Source organism: Papaver somniferum, chromosome 8 (genome assembly GCF_003573695.1).
Source record: "Papaver somniferum cultivar HN1 chromosome 8, ASM357369v1, whole genome shotgun sequence".
Classification (NCBI taxonomy): Eukaryota; Viridiplantae; Streptophyta; class Magnoliopsida; order Ranunculales; family Papaveraceae; genus Papaver; species Papaver somniferum.
The window spans coordinates 67,709,163-67,716,526 of NC_039365.1; the positions used below are offsets into that span (position 1 = coordinate 67,709,163).

At 34.2% G+C, this 7,364-nt stretch overlaps 1 long non-coding RNA gene across 4 annotated transcripts; it reads right to left on the reverse strand.

Moving 5' to 3' along the window:
• Nucleotides 1-225: 225 nt before the first annotated feature.
• LOC113304774 lies at nt 226-4,132 on the reverse strand. Of its 4 annotated transcripts, XR_003338402.1 has the most exons (11): nt 3,857-4,132; nt 3,555-3,784; nt 3,386-3,465; nt 3,187-3,292; nt 3,029-3,071; nt 2,759-2,884; nt 1,950-2,153; nt 1,479-1,590; nt 1,308-1,392; nt 1,081-1,152; nt 226-515 (listed from the first exon to the last, which is right to left on the reverse strand). It is a non-coding gene; the product is annotated as an uncharacterized LOC113304774 (long non-coding RNA). The 4 variants fall into 4 exon arrangements; XR_003338401.1 differs by having other exon boundaries at nt 2,759-3,071; nt 3,555-3,643; XR_003338400.1 differs by having other exon boundaries at nt 2,759-3,071.
• Between the last annotated feature and the right edge of the window lie 3,232 nt (nt 4,133-7,364).

Genomic DNA, 7,364 nt, shown 5'->3' on the forward strand with positions numbered 1-7,364 from the left:
AAAGCCATTACGAATTTTTTGTAACCTGACATTCGTAACACTTTTTTTCCGTTACGAAATTTTGGTAACAGCAGAAAAATTACTGTCGGTCAATATTGACCTGGTCAAAATTAGTCATTACTGACCATTTTTGACCAGGCAATATTGACCGGCAGTACATTTTCTGCCGGAAATACAAATAACCTAATCCAACAATAATTTCTTCTATCAATTCATGCCACATTCAAATTCAATCAATCAATTCATATAAAAAAAGAACATCAATTCTTCTCCGTATTTTTTTTTGTTATCAAATTCCGAGGGAATACATAGAAACTTCTTAAGTTCAGTTCCTTCTCACTTAGGTCAGTATAAGTTCAGCTCAAAAACTACATACAACTTACTCAAAACTTGAAGATACTTCTCAAAACTTGCAGATAGTTACCAAGCATTCTTCATCAAGTTCTCCGTAATCACTGACTTATTCATAAGGATAATAACCAGGCCGCTTGCAGTTCCTGCACAAAGAATCTGGCCTGCAAAAATAAGGTAGAAAACAAAATCAAAACCGCTAAGAAGCCAAAATTTAAATTGCAGGGTAACCACCTGAAAGCATATAGAATTCTTCAAATTTGAGCATACATTAACACCTCTTCAGCCTTGAGAATAATTGAAGCTAATAGGATCAAAATGGAATGACTGGGTTCAGTTAAGAATACAAATTTAAAAAGAATACAAATTCTTTCAAGTACCAAAAAAATCAGTTAAGTATCAAATTCTGAGGGATGTCATGAAAACCTACTAAGTTCCTAAGTTCATTTCGTTCTCACTTATATCACTATAAGCAGAAACTACATAGAAACTTACTCAAAACTTGCAGTTGCTAAGTTCCTAAGTTCAGTCCATTATCACTTATTCCTACAATTCCTTAACTAGAAATCTAACAAATAAATGAATAAAGAATGAAATCATACTTAAACTGGTCAAAACTAGCTTGAATGAATCTTGTTTTGTTGGATAAACCATAAAAAACTAAATGAAATCTTGTATATTGACTAAACCAGTAGAGCTAAATGTTGAACACTGGAAAAATCAGTATACCTTCACGTGGTAGAGCCACAAGAGGACCAGAACAAGCGTGCCGCAGCTCTGTATATAAAGCTTCTTCTGTAACTACAAATAAGAAGATATCAACTGTAAGGAGTATTCCAGTTGAAATCAATTGACATCATACATCCAAAGCATAAGAACACTTAATATTAGAACCCCAATTGGAGCCAACAATTCAATCCCTCAAGGAAAAACAGAAGAGACTGAATGAATCTCACCCCGATATATATGACGGAATCGCCACTCAGTTCCATGAAAATCCTTAGCAATCAATTCCTGAGTTGGAGGTTGTCGCCCAATATCCTGTCAAAGTTATTCATAAAAAATAACACATCAAGTACCACCAGACGTGTCAAAATATTGTTGGTGATGAATACGAGATTACATACCGGTCAACAAGGTCTGAGCACAACTCCATAACCAACTCTTTCTGTAGTGTTGAGAAACTTTCTTCGGGAACTCAAGCTGCTCGTATCTCTCGCCTCCTCTTTCTGTAGCTTTCTGAAATAATGTTTATGTTATACACAAGTTACGATATGTATCAAGTTTCGAAGTGATTCTTACTTATTAAGGGAACTAGAAGTTAGCAATAGTTACGGAACCACGGGAAACAGTTAAGAGACTACATGATGTGAACCACAGTAAACAACTCACTACTGAGACAAAGGGAAATAGATTACAATAAGTAATATAGAACCCAACTAATAAATCCTACAAGAAAATACTGAAACGATTAGTAACAGTTAGTCATAGATTACAACTGGTCATATTTTTGTAACTTTTTTATTAATCTCTGTGCATAAGAAAATCTCAATGCCATAGCAACCATACCCGCCCAAAAGACAAAAAGGAAATAATACCTTGTCCTGGAAACAGTTTACTCTGAAGATTTAAGGTTTAGCATTCGTTGTGAAATCAGTGCAAGTCCGAAAATTGCAGTCTGAAAACCGCCACAAATCACACCCGAAGCGAACACAGGTGTGCAGCCACTACATGTTTGAGAATGAAAGCAACCTATGTACACTCTACGAATTGCTCGCTCTTCGTCATCCTCACAAGATAAGCTGAAGAACAGAAACAGAAAGAACCAACAATTTGTTCAGAATAGAAGGGTTTATTGTATTCTAACAAGGAGTGAACTGAATGATAACAAACATAGCCATTCCATTTAATATCAAAATAGAAGGGTTTACTGTATAAATGACATAATCGGATATGACAAAGATTGTATAACTCCCAATTCTCATAAAAAATCATTGACACAGCACCGACAGAGCCACTCAGTAAAACCTACTCCGTATTAGGTAATTTGTCAAAAAAAAAAAAAGCAAGTTAGAGAGAACACAGTAACAAATTCCATTACTCTTTGACCATGGTCCCTATGTAACCACCAGTTTTAGATTCAACAACTTCCATGTTCTTCTAATCTTGCGAACTGGACAAGCACAAAAACGTGATGCAAATTATGTATCAATTGCAAGTCTGCAGTACAATGTCACAATGAAACCAAGTTGCTAGACAAAATTGGAGCATCACTAGCTAAAAATGACAAACTGGTAATATAACTACTAATATTTACTATACCACAGTAAATTATCGGTAAGGATATAAAAGCAAACACTCAACAAACACAAATTATAGATACTAGTTGAGCTGTTTGAGCTTGTACCCATGGTTCAGTCTCCAAGTCTGAAGTAATTATTGACTAATCGCAAGAATACACGCCTCTACAAGCAAACCCATCAACAGAACATCACCAAAATCCATTTCAACCACTTTGCAGCAACAATTCATCCTTGCAATTTTTGTCGATAACCATCACCAATTCATCCCATCACAAATGAGTCGATGTAAAACAAATAAGCATATCAAACCAGTCAGACACAATAAATATCACAGAGTACCATTCAAGTATATCGAGCAAAAGAAGAAGACTCACATTTTGCATACAAGCAATCTGTCATTGCCTTTTCCAAATCCAACTACACAAAATGCAAGTGATATAAAGAACATTAGTTGAGGTTATCTCTAGACAACAACACACAAATAAGTTCAGCTCAGTCCAATCAACCAGGCCCGTTTTTGAAATAAAATTACCTTGTTCTGAATAGAGAAATTGACAAAATTGGTATCAACCAAAACCCTATCAGGAGGCCCCAACGCACTACTATGTTTAAAGAACAGAGCTGATGATACTTGAGGCCTGCATAGTAAAATTTCAGAAATTTAAATTAAACCAATCACAGAAAAACAAAAAAACTGGATAAAATTGAGTAAAAGAAACAAGAAGACTTACACGTTTCTGGGTAAGTTTTCCTTCTGAAGATCTTTCTTTCTAGGGTTTAGAATATCCTCTTTTGTCCTAAATTCAAAAAACTGAAGAAAAAAAAGTCAGATTTTTATTTTTTGTGAGAATGAAACTTAAAAGGAATAAATAAAAGGATAAGAAGTTTTATGAAGCTTACTTTTTGATCATTTTAGAGCTTATTAATCTCTTCATGACTGCAAATTTAGGTGATATCTTCCCCTTCCCCATACTGCCGAACCTTAAACCCTAAAAAATTGGGGGAATTTAGTCGGTTTTCTTAGATTACTGAAATTTGTTTGTTCTGTATTATATCGACTCATTTCAACCACTCAGCAGCAACAACTCATCCTTGAAATTAGGGTTTACATAAAACACATTCCAGACTAACTGCAAAATGAGAAATAAAACACGATTAAATCTGAGAATCGAAATCAATAAAAAAGATAAGAATAAGAATACCTAGAAAGATTAAGATCTAAATCATCCTTTTCTCGCTTTCTTTTCTCTATACTCAAAGACTTCATCTAATTTTCCCCTTCGTTTTCACTACTTCATTGAAACCCTATTTCTTTGAAATCCATCAATCATTGAAACCCTAATTTCTTATTCTTCTCATCTCTGTTTGACAGGGACAAGCAAATATCAAGAACACTCATCAGAACTCTGCAGATCCATATGGAAGAAGCTTTGATTGGCAAAGAGAAAAAAAGAGAGGGAGAGAGAGGCAGAGAAAGAAAAGAGATGAAGAATAATGGGGAGCTCGAGATGTATGGTTGATGGGTAAAGATAAGAGGGGGAGGAAATATCCTCAACCAGTTTCTGCTTTGGGTGGGAAAAAATATTCATGTGTGACCACCTAGTGTGACCAAGCGTGTGAATGGCACGCCTAATAAAAAAATTCGTAACGGCTTCGCCTTGTTACGAATTATTCTAAAATTCGTAATGGCTTCACCTTGATACAACTAATTCGGAACGGCTATTTGTAACAGGAAATTTGTAACGGTTTATAAAGCGTTACGAATTTACGTTACTAATATGGAAATTTGGTGTAGTGTAATATTGCATTAGTTGTCAATCTTATTTCTTCCTACTCCATTAGTGATTTACCCGTTTTAAGAATGGACATGTCTTCCGATGTTATTAATCACCTAATGGTAAAGGGAAAACTAAGACAAGATGCAAAACTGTCTTAAAAACAGAATTGTTAAGATTTGCGTATGCAATTCCAGTCAATCTCAAGATACTTCGTTAGTTCGGGGTAACAAAAGGAGATCCTTTCATACTATACTAGATCAAGAACACTCTGTTTGTTCAAAATTCTATAATGATAGAAAATCTCATACTAATGCCACTTGACCGGTATTAGAATTCTTTCCTCACCACGTGTGCCGAATCCTTGGGTGAGGAAGAAGAAAAATCAAGGAACTTTTGTGTATATTATGGAAATAATATCTAGTATTTGAAGATATTTGATATATTCGTATTTTTAGGAATATTATACCTTCGGTAGTATGAAAATTATAAAAGATCCTTCTTCTAATTTGGTCATTCCTTGTCCGAACTATGGGTCTGGATCAAATGGTTTCTCTGGAGAAGATGATAGATCAGAAAGATCATCTTAAAACTAAGTCTGGATCGTCCCTTGATATCAAGAGTAAAATCAGAAAGGGAAATTGGCTTAGCAAGAAGGAAAGAGAGAATACTATGAAGAAAGATCAGTGTATTGAGGCATTGGCACACTTTTGTGTTCAATCAAAGACAGAATTACATGCTCTTGCAGAATCCTTCACCAAAATTTCTCATCTGCAAGAGATTCTGGTCAAGCAACAAGGTTTTCTACTTGAAGAAATTCAAAAGCTGAAGAGTAGTAATCCACGTACATTCAGCTCTAATATGAAGGACTAGGTTGCAAGGAAATAGACATCAATTTTTGATTTCTTTCATTGATTGTATTAGTCTATTATGAATAAAATTATTTGATTTATAATTTTTTTCTTGTGATAGTTTTCGGTTTACATAGCATGTGCTTGAATGCTTTTATATTATTGCTATGTATGTTTATGGGATGTTTGATTTCGGTTTTACTACCTTAATATTCGATCTCATATATTGTGAACCCTTGTGATTTGGGTGACTTTTTTATTTAGCAGGATTAAGTTCTATCTCATGTTGGTAGGCTTTATCAAAGAATCATGAGGGGTTCTGGTAGAAACAATATGTGAAAAAGTCACAATATGTTGAATCGGTTTTGGTTTAACATAAAAGCATATGTGTTTCGACGGTTTTCAACTTTTGCTTGCAATTGTTAAAACCGATTTTCAACCTTTCTCTGGTAAAGGTTGGTTGTTTTTATTCTTTTGTTTTTGCATAAGGATGATAACATGATGGTATTTCGATATCAATTCTCCCTGGACAAAGATGCAATCATGTTGGAGAAGTGGATGCAAAATTTGAGGTAACAATCTTGTTAGTTAATTGTTTTCCTGTTTAAGAAAAGCCTGAGTTTATATCATATATATTTATTGCTTTTTCTTAACAAAATTTAGGTTCAATTGATGTTTATTCCATGATGTGTGTGATTCAATTGGTTCCGGTTAAGAAAAACTATTGTTATCTTGCTTTATTGTGTGGTATCAATTGTTTAGGCTTACAAAATTTCGGTGCAATTGCGGTGTTTTAATGGTTATGTTGATTCAATTGCTTCCGGTTGAGGTGAATAATTATGCAAGTTGATTTATTTGGTTTGTATGAATTATTTATGGCTTAACGAAGTAAAAGGATTACAAGATGAGTTGTTTAGTCCAATTCGATTCCGGATAAGAGAAACTAAGTTAATTCTGATCTTAGTTAGACTTATCGAAGTGAGGTTTCAGTTATTCAAGTCTAATCGAATGCCTTAACAAGAAATGCTAGTTAACTAACCTAGTACTTGTCTTGTTTAAAATTGAAAAGTCTAAGTTAATGGATAATTAGAACCTGATGAGAAAAATAGAGTTATCTTTATTTTGGTCTTATCGAATTAAGCGGTTGTTTTTGAACAATCAGTTTAGCAAAGGGACTAAGGTGCTTAGTTGATTTTTGTTTTGCTAAACTAAATTGGAAAAATAGTTTCGGACAATTGTTTCCTTGGTAACATATCAAAATAAAACTACTTGTAGTTTCAGTTTTGATATTGGTTATCAGAACATGATGTGTGGAACCCTCGTGCCTAACTCTACAGGTTGCAAGTCTATTTTGAGATTTGTAAGATTCTTTTCGTGTTGTGCTTTATTTTTTCTTTTATTTGTCGTTTTGTGACAAAAAGGGGGAGAAATATATGGAGTAAACAAGTGATACTGGCATTGATTTTATATTGATTGGTATCACTAAGGAAAAGAACATTGGTACTTAAACGTTTTATCTAAACGAAAGAGTGAAAGCACAGACTAAGGGGGAGTAACATGTCATATGAATTGGTATAACAAAGACGTGCGGATTGAATATCTACCTATCTTCCTTAGGGGGAGTAATAGCTTTGTTATTACAATGTCAACAACGGAGTTTTCAAGGATTGAATGTAAGCAGTTTACAATGTTGTTGAATTCGAGAATCAAGCGTATGTGTAATGAATTCTTGTAATTTGTTTATCCATATGATGTAAGAGTTTTGTCACTAAAATTGACAAAGGGGGAGATTGTTAGAGCATAGCTCGGTTGAACCCACGAAGCGTTGGTATGTCAAGTTTGGTTGTCATATTTTATTGAATCAAAACTCATGTTAAGAGTCGCTTGATTATGTACTAGAGTCAACTTCGTATAGTTTAGCTTGAAAGTATTAGGATACGAGACATTATAAGTATTGCGAAGACTTGAAGATGTAAAGAAGCAAGGAGCTACAACGACAACAATCATCCTTCCATTTGAGGTAGTGATATTTGACTTGAACCGTTTTATTCCCCAACGTATCTTTCAAGTCGTGCATATTGAAA